The 17,306-nt window shown below is 29.6% G+C and overlaps 1 protein-coding gene across 1 annotated transcript in view; it reads left to right on the top strand.

Annotated features, from left to right (window-relative positions):
* Window positions 1-17,306, top strand: part of LOC148944603 (uncharacterized) — an 83,791-nt gene that overhangs the window by 1,385 nt on the left and 65,100 nt on the right. The gene's annotated exons all lie outside the window — the stretch shown is intronic.

The raw sequence follows: 17,306 nt of genomic DNA, 5'->3' as shown, positions 1-17,306 counted from the left end.
CGAACCAAGGTTAAACATTGGAAGCTAAAATTATGACAGAGGGTCAAGGATGGTTCTGAAACGTAGGTGTTCTGAAAAACAGATTAGGAATTAATAGGAGTTTCCTAGAGGAATTGTCTATGGATTGTTTTGGGTAGCCGTCTGACTGACCATATTTCAAAAAGTTAGCTGTAGGAAAAATATGGATCTTTCCCCACTTTCAAGGGCTATATTGAGAAAAAGGTCGAGATACCTATGAAAAATTTTGCAAATCAAGGATGACAGATTGCCAAAGATCGTTCTTTCCAACCAACCATATCGGGCCAAGCGAAAAACAGGTTGTCACCGAATTGGATGGGATGAGTAGTAACCTATAAGGAGGTCGTGACGGGCACCCCTGCTGCCATCTATAATTTAGTCTAACTCTGTCAGTACATCAAATAAGGGCATGGAATCCACAGGGAGAATGTACAATTTAGTCTAACTCTGTCAGTACACCAAATAAGGGTATGGAATCCCCAGGGAGAATGATTGCATAATCGAAGTGGGTCAATGACCTAAATTTTCCAAAGGTCAATTTATTTGCTGTTGTTGTTGTTTTGGCCAAGTGCATGCTCGGGGCGAATGTCAAGGTGTCCAGGAATTAGGAAACAGTTAGGTCACGTGTTTCCTTTTTGAGTCGTGACATGACCACGTGGTTTATGGTTTTCTCACTGAGAATGAAAAAACAGAATTTTTCTCACTTGAAAAAACAGGAATTTTCTCACATTTATGGTTGTTTCTTTGACGGTTATGTGTGTTGGTTATTTTATTTGATGTTTTTCTCGGTTGTCAACAGTAATTTATGTCTTTTTTATGGTTTTTGTCAGTGAGAATGGAAAAAAAGACATAAATTAATGTTGACATCCGAGAAAAACATCAAATAAAATTTCCAAGAGAATTGTTTCCGGGGTAATGTTTATTAATATCTTTGGAGTTCGACCAGAAGAATTATTTCTGGGGCGAAGTTTAATTAATGTCTTTGGTTTTCATCCAGAATTGTTTCCGAGCGAAGTTTTTTAATGTCTGACAGATGATGTCATGGTTGATTGATTTGTCACGAAAGGGGAATTAACTTGTTGTTTCTAAGGGGAATTATTGATTCACGAAAGGGGAATTAATTTGTTGTTTCTAAGGGGAATTATTGATTCGTGAAAGGGTTTTCCAGTAATTTGAAATGTGACAGCGCAGGGATGCCAAAAACAAAAGGAACACGCAGAAATTACGTTTAGGGGTTATTTGGGCGAAACCGTTTTAGACATTTTAGGGAATTATTTCGGCAAAACAGTTAGAGAAATTTTAAAAGATGATTTTAGAAGATGTTTTAGAAAAGGATTTGAGGGTGAAACTCTGTGGTCGTTATAATACACAAGTTGTATTTGAACAGTGTCGTGAGGTCCCCTACCCCCACCCCAAAGGGCTCCGATCCCCCTACCCCAAACCCGAAGAAAGCCCCCGGTCATCAAAGGTCCCCCGGCCCCCAAAAGGCCCCCGGCGCCCCAAAGGGCCCCCGGATCCCCAAAGGTCCCTGAGCTCCCATTTTTTAATACTCTTTTAAGGCTTTATTATATCTTTTCAGAACAAGTTATTTTCTTAATGTTCATCCTAAACCCATTTTATAAGTTGAAGTACCCATCCTTTTCACCCACAACTTTACTATACTGTTTTTTTGAATGCTTCAAAACCAAGCAATACTTTTAGAAGGCATTTCAGAACCAGTTCTTTTCTTAATGTCCCTCCTAAACTCATTTTACAAATTAAAGTACCCATCCCTTTTACACACAACTTTACTTTACAGCTTTTTGAATGCTCCAACACTAAGCAATACTTTTAAAAGGGCATTTCAGAACAATTTCTTTTCTTAATATCCTTCCTAAACCCATTTTACAAGTTGAAGTACCCATCCTTTTCACAGATTTTTACTTTACAGCTTTTTGAATGCTCAACACCAAGCAATACTTTTTCAAAAGACATTTCAGAACAAGTTCTTTTCATAATGTCCTTCCTAAACCCATTTTACAAGTTGAACTACCCATCCTTTTCACCCACAACTTTACTTTACAGCTTTTTGTATGCTCCAACACCAAGCAATACTTTCAAAGGGCATTTCAGAACAAGTTCTTTTCTTAATATCCTTCCTAAACCCATTTTACAAGTTGAAGTACCCATCCTTTACACCCACAACTTTACTTTACAGCTTTTTGAATGCTCAACACCAAGCAATACTTTTTCAAAAGACATTTCAGAACAAGTTCTTTTCTTAATGTCCTTCCTAAACCCATTTTACAAGTTGAAGTACCCATCCTTTTCACCCACAACTTTACTTTACAGCTTTTTGAATGCTCCAACACCAAGCAATACTTTTCAAAAGGCATTTCAGAACAAGTTCTTTTCTTAATATCCTTCCTAAACCCATTTTACAAGTTGAAGTACCCATCCTTTACACCCACAACTTTACTTTACAGCTTTTTGAATGCTCAACACCAAGCAATACTTTTTCAAAAGACATTTCAGAACAAGTTCTTTTCATAATGTCCTTCCTAAACCCATTTTACAAGTTGAAGTACCCATCCTTTTCACCCACAACTTTACTTTACAGCTTTTTGAATGCTCCAACACCAAGCAATACTTTTCAAAAGGCATTTCAAAACAAGTTCTTTTCTTAATATCCTTCCTAAACCCATTTTACAAATTGAAGTACCCATCCTTTTCACCCACAACTTAGTTATAGGTAAGAGTTTGAACTTTTACCTTAGAGACTTAGCTTAGAGTTTTATTTTGGTTTAGTTTTAGTTAAAAGTTTAGAGTTTTTTAGCTTGGAGTCTTAGCTTAGAGTTTTTATTAGAGTTCTAGTTTAGTTTAGTTTTAGTTAAGAGTTAAGAGATTTTAGCTTAGTCTTAGCTTAGAGTTTTATTCAGAGTTCTAGTTTAGTTTAGTTAAGTTACAGTTCAGAATTTAGAGTTTTAGCTTAGAGTCATAGCTTAGAATTTTACTTAAAGTTGTAGTTTGGTTAAGTTTTAGTTAAGAGTTTATAGTTTTAGCTTAGAGTATTAGCTTAGAGTTTTTGTTAGAGCTATAGTTTAGTTTATTTTTAGTTAAGAGTTTAGAGTTTTAACTTATATTCTTAGCTTAGAGTTTTAGTTAGAGTTGAAGTTTAGTTTAGTTACAGTTAAGAATTTATAGTTTTAGCTTATATTCATAGCTTAGAGTTTTACTTAAAGTTGTAGTTTGGCTAAGTTTTAGTTAAGAGTTTCGTGTTTTAGCTTAGAGTCTTAGCTTAGAGTTTTTTTGTTAGAGTTCTAGTTTAGTTTAGTTTTAGTTAAGAGTTTAGAGTTTTACCTTAGAGTCTTAGCTTAGAGTTTTAGTTAGAGTTGGAGTTTAGTTTAGTTACAGTTAAGAATTTAGAGTTTTAGCTTAGAGTCATAGCTAAGAGTTTTACTTAAAGTTGTAGTTTGGCTAAGTTTTAGTTAAGAGTTTCGAGTTTTAGCTTAGAGTCTTAGCTTAGAGTTTTTTTTGTTAGAGTTCTAGTTTAGTTCAATTTTAGTTAAGAGTTTGATGTTTTACCTTTGAGTTTCAGTTAGAGTTCCCGTTTAGTTTAGTTTTAGTTAAGAGTTTGGTGTTTTACCTTAGATTCACTGCTTAGGGCTTTAGTTAGAGATATAGTTTACTTTATTTATAATTTAGAGTTTAAAATTTTATCTTAGAGTTTTTGTTAGAGTTCCACTTTAGTTTAGTTTTAGTTACGATTTTAGAATTTTTACATTAGAGTCATAGCTTAGAGTTTTTGTTGAAGTTCTAGTTTAGTTTAGTTTTATTTAAGAGTTTAGAATTTTAGCTTAGAGTCTTAGCTTAGAGTTTTTGCTAGATTTAAAGTTTAGTTTAGTACTAGTTAAGAGTTTAGAGTTTTATCTTAGAGTCTTAACTTAGAGTTTTTTGTTAGAGTTCTAGTTTAGTTTAGTTTTAGTTAAGAGTTTGATTTTTTACCTTTGAGTTTCAGTTAGAGTTCTAGTTTAGTTTAGTTTTAGTTAAGAGTTTGATGTTTTACCTTAGAGTCTTAGCTTAGAGTTTTATTTAGAGTTCTAGTTTAGTTTAGTTTTAGTTAAGAGTTTAGAGTTTTAGCTTAGAGTCTTAGCTTAGAGTTTTTGTTGAAGTTCTAGTTTAGTTCATTATTAGTTAATATTTTAGAGTTTTAGCTTAGAGTCTTAGCTTAGAGTTTTTCTTAGAGTTGTACTTTATTTAAGTTATAGTTAAGTGGTTTGAGTTTTACCTTAGAGTCTTAGCTCAGAGTTTTTGTTAGAGTTGAAGTTTAGTTTAGTTATTGTTAAGAGTTTAGAGTTTTAGCTTAGAGTCTTAGCTTAGAGTTTCTGTTAGAGTTCTAGTTTAGTTTAGTTTTAGTTAAGAGTTTTAGCTTAGAGTTTTAGCCTATAGTCTTAGCTTAGAGTTTTTTTTAGAGTTCTTGCTTAGTTTAGTTTTAGATAAGAGTTTAGAGTTTTTGGCTTAGAGTCTTAGCTTAGAGTTTTAGTTAGAGTTCTAGTTTAGTTTAGTTTTAGTTAAAATTTTATAGTTTTTAGCTTATACTATTATCTTAGAATTTTTGTTTTAGTTATATTTTGTTTTAGTTTCAATTAATAGTTTATAGTTTTTAGCTTATAGTTTTAGTTAGAGTTCTAGTTTATTTTAATTTCATTGAAGAGTTTAGAGTTTTACCATAGAGTCTTAGCTTAGAGTTCTAGTTTGAGTTGAAGTTTAGTTTAGTTACAGTTAGGAATTTAGAGTTTTAGCTAAGAGTTTTACTTAAAGTTGTAGTTTAGTTAAGTTTTAGTTAAGAGTTTCGAGTTTTAGCTTAGAGTCTTAGCTTAGAGTTTTTTTTAGAGTTCTAGTTTAGTTTAGTTTTAGTTAAGAGTTTAGAGTTTTACCTTAGAGTCTTAGCTTAGAGTTTTAGTTAGAGTTCTAGTTTAGTTTAGTTTAGTTATAGTTAAGAATTTAGAGTTTTAGCTTAAAATTGTCAGGTGTGTGGTTCGAACCCAAGACCCCGTACGGGGATCAGATCTTAAGTCTAGTGCCTTAACCACTCGGCCAACCTGACTTGTAAACAATTCTTGATCATATTTATATTGTAATTCAGTTTTGTCCCTTTTCAATCCAACAAAACAAGAAATAACCTCATACGCTACCAGTAGCTTAATTTCCTTAAAAGCCTGGGGGGTAAAGTTGGAGCCAATTTTCTCAAATCAAGTGAAAATAAGTAAAAACTAAAAAATAAAAACATAGTTTTAGCTTGGAGTCTTAGCTTAGAGTTTTTGTTGAAGTTCTAGTTTAGTTTGGTTTTAGTTAAGAGTTTAGAGTTTTACCTTAAAGTTTTAGCTTAGAGTTTTAGTTAGAGTTCTAGTTTAGTTTTAGTTAAGAGTTTTAATTTTTACCTTAAAGTCCTAGCTTAGAGTTTTAGTTAGGGTTGAAGTTTCGTTTAGTTTAGTTATAGTTAAGATTTTATAGTTTTAGCTTAGAGTCTTAGCTTAGAGTTTTAGTTAGAGTTATTGTTTAGTTTAGTTTTAGTTAATAGTTTTAGCTTAGAGTTTTAGCCTAGAATCTTAGCTTAGAGATTTAATTAAGTTAGGTTAGGTAAGTTAGGTTAGGTTAGCTAAGTTAGGTTAGCTAGTAAACATCTCTCCATGTTTAAGTTAGGTTAGATTAGGCTAGATTAAGTTAGGTTAGGTTAAGTTAGGTTAGGTTAGCCTACGTACGAGCTTAGAAATTTAATTAAGTTAGGTTAGGTAAGTTAGGTTAGGTTAGCTAAGTTAGGTTAGGTTAGCTAGTAATTTTCTCTCCATGTTTAAGTTAGGTTAGGTTAGACTATATTAAGTTAGGTTAGGTTAAGTTATGATAGGTTAGGTTAGCCTACGTACACACGCGTATGTAGGCTAACCTAACCTAACTTAACCTAACCTAACTTAACCTAACCTAACTTAATCTAGCCTAACCTAACCTAGCTTAATCATGGAGAGATGTTTACTAGCTAACCTAAACTAACCTAACTTAGCTAACCTAACTTACCTAACCTAACTTAATTAAATCTCTAAGCTAAGATTCTAGGTTAAAACTCTAAGCTAAAACTCTTAACTAAAACTAAACTAAACAATAACTCTAACTAAAACTCTAAGCTAAGACTCTAAGGCAAAACTTAAAACTCTTAACTAAAACTAAACTAGAACTCTAACTAAAACTCTAAGCTAAGACTCTAACGTAAAACTCTTAACTCTTAACTAAAACTATACTAAATTAGAACTCTAACTAAAACTCTAATCTAATACTCTAAGGTAAAACTCTAAACTCTTAACCAAAACTAAACTAAACTAGAACTCTAACTACAACTCTAATCTAAGACTATCAGATAAAACTGAAAACAATTAAAAATAACTTAACTAAACTAAAACTATAAGTAAAACTCTAAGATAAGACTCTAAGGTAGAACTCTAAAATAAACTAAAATATAAATTAAACAAAAACTCTAAGCTAAGACTCTATGATAAAAATCTAAAATCTTAACTAAAACTATACTAACCTAGAACTCTAACTAAAACTCTAAGGTAAAACTTTAAAATCTTAACTAAAACTAAACTAAACTAGAACTCTAACTAAAACTCTAAGCTAAGAGTCCAAACTAAAACTCTAAACCCTTAACTATAACTAAACTTAACTTCAATTATAAGTAAAACTCTAAGCTAAGACTCTAAGGTATAAGTCTAAACTCTTAACTAAAATAAACTAGAACTTCAACAAAAACTCTAAGCTATGACTCTAATATAAAACTCTAAACTCTTAACTATAACTAAACCAAACTAGAACTCTAACAAAAACTCTAATTTAAGACTCTAAGCTAAAACTCCAAAACTCTTAACTAAAACTAAACTAAACTAAAACTCTAAGCTAGGTTTCTAAGATAAAACTCAAAACTTTTAACTATAACTAAGCTAAACTAGAACTCTAACAAAAACTCTATGCTAAGACTCTAAGCTAAAACTCTAAGCTCTTAACTATAACTAAACTAAACTTAGACTCTAACAAAAACTATAAGCTATGACTCTAAGCTAAAAACTCTAAACTCTTTAAATAAAACTAAACTAAACTAGAACTCTAAGAAAAACTATAAGCTAAGACTCTAAAATCAACGATAAATAAAGTAGACTAGAAGTCTAACTAAAACCCTAAGATAAGACTCTATGCTAAAACTCTAAACTCTTAAATAAAACTAAACAAAACTAGAACTCTAACAAAAACTCTAAGCTAAGACTCAAAGGTAAAACAACTAAAAAACTCTAAGCTAAGGCTCGAAGTCAAAAAACAAAACTCTTAACTAAAACTAAACTAGAACTATAACAGAAGCTTTAAGCCATCACTTTAAGCTAAAATTCGTAACTCTTAAATATATAACTTAACTAAATTATAACTACAACAAAAACACTAAGCTATGACTCTAATCTAAACTCTAAATTCTTAACTATAACTAAACTAAACTTCAACTCTAAAAAAACTCTAAGCTAAGACTGTAAGGTAAAACTCTAAAGTCTTAACTAAAACTAAACGAAACTAGAACTCTAACTAAAAGTCTAAGCTAAGACTATAGGCTGAAACTCCAAACTCTTAACTAATACTAAACTAAACTTCAACTCTAACTAAAACTCTAAGTTAAGACTCTAAGCTAAAAACGCTAAACTCTTAATTAAAACTAAACTAAACTAGAACTCTAAAAAAACTCTAAGCTATGCCTCTAAGCTAAAACTCTAAACTCTTAACTAAAACTAAAGTAAACTTCAACTCTAACTAAAATTTTAAGCTAAGACTTTAAGGTAAAACTCTAAACTCTTAACTATAACTAAACTAAACTAGAACTCTAACTAAAACTCTAAGCTATGACTCTAAGCTCAAAACTCTAACCTCTTAACTATAACTAAGCTAAACTTCAACTCTAACTAAAACTCTAATCTGAGACTCTAAGGTAAAATCTAAACTCTTAACTAAAACTAAGCTAAACTAAAACTTCAACAAAAACTCTAAGCTAAGACTCCAAGCTAAAACTATGTTTTTATTTTTTAGTTTTTACTTATTTTCACTTGATTTGGGAAAATTAGCTCCAACTTTATCCCCCAGGCTTTTGACGAAATTAAGCTACTGGTAGCGTATGAGGCTATTTCTTGTTTTGTTAGATTGAAAAGGGATAAAAATGAATTACAATATCAATATGATCAAGAATTGTTTACAAGTCAGGTTGGCCGAGTGGTTAAGGCGCTAGACTTAAGATCTGGTCCCTATACGGGGTCGTGGGTTCGAACCCCACATCTGACAATTTTAAGCTAAAATCTAAATTATTAACTATAACTAAACTAAACTATAAATATAACTAAAACTCTAAGCTAAGACTCTAAGCTAAAACTCTAAAATCTTAACTAAAACTAAACTAAACAGCAACTCTAACAAAAACTCTAAGGTAAGACTCTAAGCTAAAACTCGAAACTCAACTAAAACTTAACTAAACTACAACTTTAAGTAAAACTCTAAGCTAAAAAACTCTAAATTCTTAACTCTAACTAAACTAAACTTCAGCTCTAACTAAAAGTCTAAGCTAAGACTTTATGGTAAAACTCTAAACTCTTAGCTAAAACTAAACTAAACTAGAACTCCAACTAAAACTCTAAGCTAAGACTCTAAGCTAAAAACTCTAAACTCTTAACTAAAACTAAAGTAAACTATAACTCTATCAAAAACTCTAAGCTAAGACTCTAAGCTAATAAACTCTAAACTCTTAACTAAAACTAAACTAGAACTCTAACAAAAACTCCAAGCTAAGACTCTAAGCTAAGAAACTCTAAACTCTTAACTAAAACTAAACTAAACTAAAACTCTAAGCTGAGACTCTAAGCTAAAACTCTGAACTCTTAACTATTACTAAACTAAACTTCAACTTTAACAAAAACTCTAAGCTAAGACTCTAAGCTAAAACTCTAAACTCTTAACTATTACTAAACTAAACTTCAACTTTAACATAAACTCTAAGCTAAAACTCTAAACTCTTAACTATTACTAAACTAAACTAGAACTTCAACAAAAACTCTATGCTAAGACTCTAAGCTAAAAACTCTAAACTCTTAACTAAAACTAAACTAGAACTCTGACAAAACTCTAAGCTAAGACTGTAAGCTAAAATTCTAAACTCTTAACTAAAACTAAACTAAACTAGAACTCTAACTAAAACTCTAAGCTATGACTCTAAGGTAAAACACCAAACTCTTAACTAAAACTAAACTAAACTAGAACTCTAACAAAAACTCTAAGCTAAGACTCTAAGCTAAAAAACTCTAAACTCTTAACTAAAACTAAACTAAAGCTCTAATCTAAGTCTCTAGTTTAAAACTCCAAGCTCTTAACTATGTCTAAACTAAACTAGAAATATAAAAAAAACTATAATCTAAGACTCTAAGCTAAAACTATAAACTCTTAACTATAACTAAACTAAACTTCAACTCTAACAAAAACTCTAATCTAAGACTCTAAGCTAAAACTCTAAACTATTAACTAAAACTAAACTAAACTAGAACTTCAACAAAAACTCTAAGCTAAGACTCTAAGCTAAAGACTCTAAACTCATAACTAAAACTAGAATAAACTAGAACTCTAACAAATACTCTAAGCTAATACTCTAAGCTAAAATTCTAAACTCTTAACTAAAACTAAACTAAAATAGAACTCTAACTAAAACTCTAAGCTAAGACTTATAGGTAAAACATCAAACTATTAAATAAAACTAAACTAAACTAGAACTCTAACTTAAACTCAAAGGTAAAAAATCAAACTCTTAACTAAAATTAAACTAAACTAGAGCTCTAGCAAAAAACTCTAAGCTAAGACTCTAAGATAAAACTCTAAACTCTTAACTAGTAATAAACTAAACTTCAACTCTAACAAAAACTCTAAGCTAAGACTATAAGCTAAAATTATAAACTCTTAACTAAAACTAAACTAAACTATAACTCTAACTAAAACTCTAAGCTAAGACTTATAGGTAAAACATCAAACTCTTAACTAAAACTAAACTAAACTATAACTCTAACTGAAACTCAAAGGTAAAAAATCAAACTCTTAACTAAAATTAAACTAAACTAGAGCTCTAGCAAAAAACTCTAAGCTAAGACTCTAAGATAAAACTCTAAACTCTTAACTAGTACTAAACTAAACTTCAACTCTAACAAAACTCTAAGCTAAGACTCTAAGCTAAAATTCTAAACTATTAACTAAAACTAAACTAAACTAGAACTTCAACATAAACTCTAAGCTAAGACTCTAAGCTAAAAACTCTAAACTAGTAAATAAAACTAAACTAAACTGTAACTGTAAAAAAAACTATAAGATAAAAGTCTAAACTCTTAACTAAAACTAAACTAAACTTGAATTACAACTAAAACTCTAAGCTAATAATCTAAGCTAAAAACTATTAACTATAAAATAAAAATAAAGTAAAATATAAATCTAAAAAAAAATATAATCTAAGACTCTAAGATAATAAACTCTAAACTCTTAAATAAAACTAAACTAGAACTCTAACAAAAACTCCAATCTAAGACTCTAATATAAGAAACTCTAAACTCTTAACTTAAACTAAACCAAAATAAAACTCTAAGCTAAGACTCTAAGCTAAAACTCTAAACTCTTAACTATAACTAAACTAAACTTCAACTCTAACAAAAACTCTAAGCTAAGACTCTAAGGTAAAACTCTAAACTCTTAACTATTGCTAAACTAAACTTCAACTTTAACATAAACTCTAAGCTAAAACTCTAAACTCTTAACTATTACTAAACTAAACTAGAACTTCAACAAAAACTCTATGATAAGACTCTAAGCTAAAAACTCTAAACTCTTAACTAAAACTAAACTAGAACTCTAACAAAAACTCTAAGCTAAGACTCTAAGCTAAAATTCTAAACTCTTAACTAAAACTAAACTAAACTAGAACTCTAACTAAAACTCTAAGCTATGAATCTAAGGTAAAACACCAAACTCAACTAAAACTAAACTAAACTAGAACTCTAACAAAAACTCTAAGCTAAGACTCTAAGCTAAAAAACTCTTAACTAAAACTAAACTAAAACTCTAAGCTATGACTCTAAGTTAAAACTCCAAACGATTAAATATAACTAAAATCAACTAGAACTCTAACAAAAAACTCAAATCTATTACTATAAGATAAAATTATGAACTATTAAATATTGCTAATATAAACATAATCTTTATCTAAAAATCTAAGCTAAGAATATAAGAGGAAACTCTAATCTCTTAACTAGAACTAAAATAAAATAAAACTTCAACATAAAATCTAAGGTAAGACTCTAAGCTAAAAACTCTAAACTCTTAACTAAAACTAAAATAAACTAGAACTCTAACAAAGACTCTAAGCTAAGACTCTAAGCTAAAATTCTAAACTCTTAACTAAAACTAAACTAAACTAGAACTCTAACTAAAACTCTAAGGTAAAACTCTAAACTCTTAACTAAAACTAAACTAAGCTAGAACTCTAACTAAAACTCTAAGCTAAGAGTCCAATCTAAAACTCTAAACCATTAACTCTAACTAAACTAAACATCAATTCTAAGTAAAACTCTAATATAAGACTTTGAGGTAGAACTAAAAAAGCTTAACTAAACTAGAAATAAAAAATAAACTCTAAGCTAAGACTCTAAGATAAAAAACTAAACCCTTAACTATAATTAAACTAAACTAGAACTCTTACAAAAACTCTAAGCTAAGACTCTAAGCTAAAACTCCAAAACTCTTAACTAAAACTAAACTAAACTAAAACTCTAAGCTAAGTCTCTAAGGTAAAACTCCAAACTCTTAACTATAACTAAGCTAAACTAGAACTCTAACAAAAACTCTATGCTAAGACTCTAAGCTAAAACTCTAAACTCTTAACTATAACTAAACTAAACTTAGACTCTAACAAAAACTATAAGCTAAGACTCTAAGGTAAAACTCTAAACTCTTAACTAAAAATAAACTAAACTAGAACTCTAACAAAAACTCTAAGCTAAGACTCTATTCTAAAACACTAAACTATTAACTAAAACTAAAATAAACAATAGCTCTAACAAAAACTCTAAGCTAAGACTCAAAGGTAAAACACCTACAAAAACTCTAAGCTAAGACTCAAAGGTAAAACACCAAACTCTTAACTAAAACTAAACTAAACTAGAACTCTAACAAAAACTCTAAGCTATGACTCTAAGCTAAAATTCTTAACTCTTAAATATATAACTTAACTAAACTATAACTTTGACAAAAACTCTAAGCTATGACTCTAAGCTAAAACTCTAAATTCTTAACTATAACTAAACTAAACTTCAACTCTAACAAAAATCTAAGCTAAGACTGTAAGGTAAAACTCTAAATTCTTAACTAAAACTAAACGAAACTAGAACTCTAACTAAAACTCTAATCTAAGACTACAAACAACAAAAGTACGAAGAACAAAAGGGAAATCTTTTTGTAAGACAGTGGAGATAATTTGAATGAATATTTCGGCCCTATGTCCAAGGGCCGTCCTCAGCAAGACAAAAATATATAAAAGAAAAAGACTCACAACAACATGCGACCAATAAAACCAAAAAGTGGAAATTTTTTCAAAACAATCCTAGCATCATTACTTCAGCGAAGTTCAACCAGGACTGATAAAAAGTAAGGTAAAACAAGACGATTCAATGAAATGAAAGAAAATAAATTAAAAACATGTTCTTATTGCTAATCCAGCCTTTTTGGCAGCTAACCTCAAAGGTCTTTTTGTAACTGGTTCTGTGTTAATGTCTATCGGTTTTTTAAAATATTTTGTAAGATCATTTTTAATTAAATTTGTGTATAGAGCATTTAGTGTATATTCCCCCAAGTCCCTATTTAAGGACTTTTGTGTATATGCTCTATACACAAATTTAATTAAAAATGATCTTACAAAATATTTTAAAAAACCGATAGACATTAACACAGAACCGGTTACAAAAAGGCCATTGAGGTTAGCTGCCAAAAAGGCTGGATTAGCAATAAGAACATGTTTTTAATTTATTTTCTTTCATTTCATTGAATCGTCTTGTTTTACCTTACTTTTTATCAGTCCTGGTTGAACTTCGCTGAAGTAATGATGCTAGGATTGTTTTGAAAAATTTCCACTTTTTTGGTTTTATTGGTCGCATGTTGTTGTGAGTCTTTTTCTTTTATATATTTTTGTCTTGCTGAGGACGGCCCTTGGACATAGGGCCGAAATATTCATTCAAATTATCTCCACTGTCTTACAAAAAGATTTCCCTTTTGTTCTTCGTACTTTTGTTGTTTGTGATGGAAAGGCAGTGTGGTCTTCGTCGATATTTTAATCTAAGACTCTAAGCTAAACCTCTAAACTCTTAACTAATACTAAACTAAACTTCAACTCTAACTAAAACTCTAAGTTAAGACTCTAAGCTAAAAACGCTAAACTCTTAAGTAAAACTAAACTAAACTAGAACTCTAAAAAAACTCTAAGCTATGTCTCTAAGCTAAAACTCTAAACTCTAAACTAAAACTAAAGTAAACTTCAACTCTAACTAAAACTTTAAGCTAAGACTCTAAGGTAAAACTCTAAACTCTTAACTATAACTAAACTAAACTAGAACTCTAACTAAAACTCTAAGCTAAGACTCTAAGCTCAAAACTCTAACCTCTTAACTATAACTAAGCTAAACTTCAACTCTAACTAAAACTCTAATCTGAGACTCTAAGGTAAAATCTAAACTCTTAACTAAAACTAAGCTAAACTAGAACTTCAACAAAAACTCTAAGCTAAGACACCAAGCTAAAACTATGTTTTTATTTTTTAGTTTTTACTTATTTTAACTTGATTTGGGAAAATTGGCTCCAACTTTACCCCCCAGGCTTTTGACGAAATTCAGCTACTGGCAGCGTATGACGCTATTTCTTGTTTTGTTAAATTGAAAATGAACAAAACTGAATCACAATATCAATAGGATCAGGAATTGTTTACACGTCAGGTTGGCCGAGCTGTTAAGGTGCCAGAATTAAGATCTGGTCCCCATACGGGGTCGTGGGTTCGAACCCCACACCTGACAAATTTAAGTTAAACTCTAAATTCTTAACTATAACTAAACTAAACTAGAACTCTAACTAAAACTCTAAGCTAAGACTCTAAGTTAAAACTCTAAACTCTTAAATAAAAATAAACTAAACTAGAACTCTAACAAAAACTCTAAGGTAAGACTCTAAGCTAAAACTCGAAACTCTTAACTAAAACTTAACTAAACTACAACTTTAAGTAAAACTCTAAGCTAAAACTCTAAATTCTTAACTGTAACTAAACTAAACTTCAACTCTAACTAGAACTCTAAGCTAAGACTCTATGGTAAAACTCAAAACTCTTAGCTAAAACTAAACTAAAATAGAACTCTAACTAAAACTCTAAGCTAAGACTTTCAGCTAAAAACTCTAAACTCTTAACTAAAACTAAAGTAAACTAGAACTCTATCAAAAAATCTAAGCTAAGACTCTAAGCTAATAAACTCTAAACTCTTAACTAAAACTAAACTAGAACTCTAACAAAAACTCCAAGCTAAGACTCTAAGCTAAAAAACTCTAAACTCTTAACTAAAACTAAACTAAACAAAACTCTAAGCTAAGTCTCTAAGGTATAACTCTAAACTCTTAACTAAATCTAAACTAAACTTCAACTTTAACAAAAACTCTAAGCTAAGACTCTAAGCTAAAACTCTAAACTCTTAACTATTACTAAACTAAACTTCAACTTTAACAAAAACTCTAAGCTAAGACTCTAAACTCTTAACTATTACTAAACTAAACTAGAACTTCGACAAAAACTCTATGCTAAGACTCTAAGCTAAAAACTCTAAACTCTTAACTAAAACTAAACTAGAAATCTAACAAAACTCTAAGCTAAGACTTTAAGCTAAAATTCTAAACTCTTAACTAAAACTAAACTAAACTAGAACTCTAACTAAAACTATAATATAAGAATCTAATTTAAAACAACAAACTCTTAACTAAAAAATTTATAAAATAGATATATAACAAGAACTCTGAGATATGACTATTTTATAAAAAACTAAAAACTCTCAACTAAACTAGACTATAAATCTAATATAATACTCTGGGTTAAATATTCAAGCGCTTAAATAAAAGTAAGCTCAACACGAACTCTAACAAAAACTCTAAGCTTAAACTCTATTCTAAAAATCTTAAACTATTAACTATAACTAAACTAAACTTCAAGTCTAAGTAAAACTTTAAGCTAAGACTCTAAACTAAAACTCTAAATTCTTAACTAAAACTAAACTAAACTAGAACTTCAACAAAACCTCTAAGCTAAGACTCTAAGCTAAAGACTCTAAACTCTTAACTAAAACTAAAATAAACTACAACTCTAACAAAAACTCTAAGCTAAGACTCTAAGCTAAAATTCTAAACTCTTAACTAAAACTAAACTAAACTAGAACTCTAACTGAAACTCTAAGCTAAGACTCTAAGGTAAAACACCAAACTCTTAACTAAAACTAAACTAAACTAGAACTCTAACTGAAACTCAAAGGTAAAAATCCAACTCTTAACTAAAATTAAACTAAACTAGAGCTCTAGCAAAAAACTCTAAGCTAAGACTCTAAGATAAAACTCTAAACTCTTAACTAGTACTAAACTAAAATTCAACTCTAAGAAAAACTCTAAGCTAAGACTCTAAGCTAAGACTCTAAACTCTTAACTAAAACTAAACTAAACAAGAACTTCGAAAAACACTCTAAGCTATGACTATAATGTAAAAAATCTTCAATATTAACTAAAGCTAAACTAAAGTAGAACTCTAACAAAAACTCTAAGCTAAAATTCTAAACTCTTAACTAAACTAAACTAGAATTCTAACTAAAACTCTAAGCTAAGACTCTAAGCTAAAAACTCTAAACTCTTAACTAAAACTAAACTAAACTAGAACTTTAACAAAACTCTAAGCTATGCCTCTAAGCTAAAACTCTTAACTAAAACTAAAGTAAACTTCAACTCTTACTAAAACTTTAAGCTAAGACTCTAAGGTAAACCTCCAAACTCTTAACTATAACTAAACTAAACTAGAACTCTAACAAAAACTCTAAGCTATGACTCTAAGCTCAAAACTCTAAACTCTTAACTATAACTAATCTAAACTTCAACTCTAACTAAAACTCTAATCTGAGACTCTAAGGTAAAATCTAAACTCTTAACTAAAACTAAGCTAAACTAGAACTTCAACAAAAACTCTAAGCTAAGACACCAAGCTAAAACTATGTTTTTATTTTTTAGTTTTTTCTTATTTTCACTTGGTTTGGGAAAATTGGCTCCAACTTTACCCCCCAGGCTTTTTACGAAATTAAGCTACTGGCAGCGTATGAGGCTATTTCTTGTTTTGTTAGATTGAAAAGGGATAAAAATGAATTACAATATGAATATAATCATGAACTGTTTACATGTCAGGTTGGCCGAGTGGATAAGGCGCTGGACTTAAGATCTGGCCCCCATATGGGGTCGTGGGTTCGAACCCCACATCTGACAATTTTAAGTTAAACTCTAAATTCTTAACTATAACTAAACTAAACTAGAACTCTAACTAAAACTCTAAGCTAAGACTCTAAGTTAAAACTCTAAACTCTTAACTAAAAATAAACTAAACTAGAACTCTAACAAAAACTCGAAACTCTTAACTAAAACTTAACTAAACTACAACTTTAAGTAAAACTCTAAGCTAAAAAACTATAAGTTCTTAACTGTAACTAAAATAAACTAAAACTCTAACTAGAACTCTAAGCGAAGACTATATGGTAAAACTCTAAAATCTTAACTGAAACTAAACTAAACTAGAACTTCAACAAAATCTCTAAGCTAAGACTCTAAGGTAAAACTCTTAACTAAAACTAAAGTAAACTATAAATCTAACAAAAACTCTAATCTAAGACTCTAAGCTAATAAACTCTAAAATCTTAACTAAACTAAACTATAACTCTAACAAAAACTCTAATCTAAGACTATAAGCTAAGAAAATATAAACTCTTAAATTAAACTACACCAAAATAAAACTCTAATCTAAGACTCTAAGCTAAAACTCTAAACTCTTAACAAGACCTAAACTAAACTTCAACTCTAACAAAAACTCAAATCTAAGACTCTAATGTAAAACTCTAAACTCTTAACTATTACTAAACTAAACTTCAACTCTAACATAAACT

This window comes from Artemia sp. Qi Xiang Cuo, chromosome 14 (assembly GCF_049724085.1).
Source record: "Artemia sp. Qi Xiang Cuo chromosome 14, ASM4972408v1, whole genome shotgun sequence".
Classification (NCBI taxonomy): Eukaryota; Metazoa; Arthropoda; class Branchiopoda; order Anostraca; family Artemiidae; genus Artemia; species Artemia sp. Qi Xiang Cuo.
Note: the sequence above shows the minus strand (reverse complement) of the source record. Positions and strands in the feature narration are given on the sequence as shown.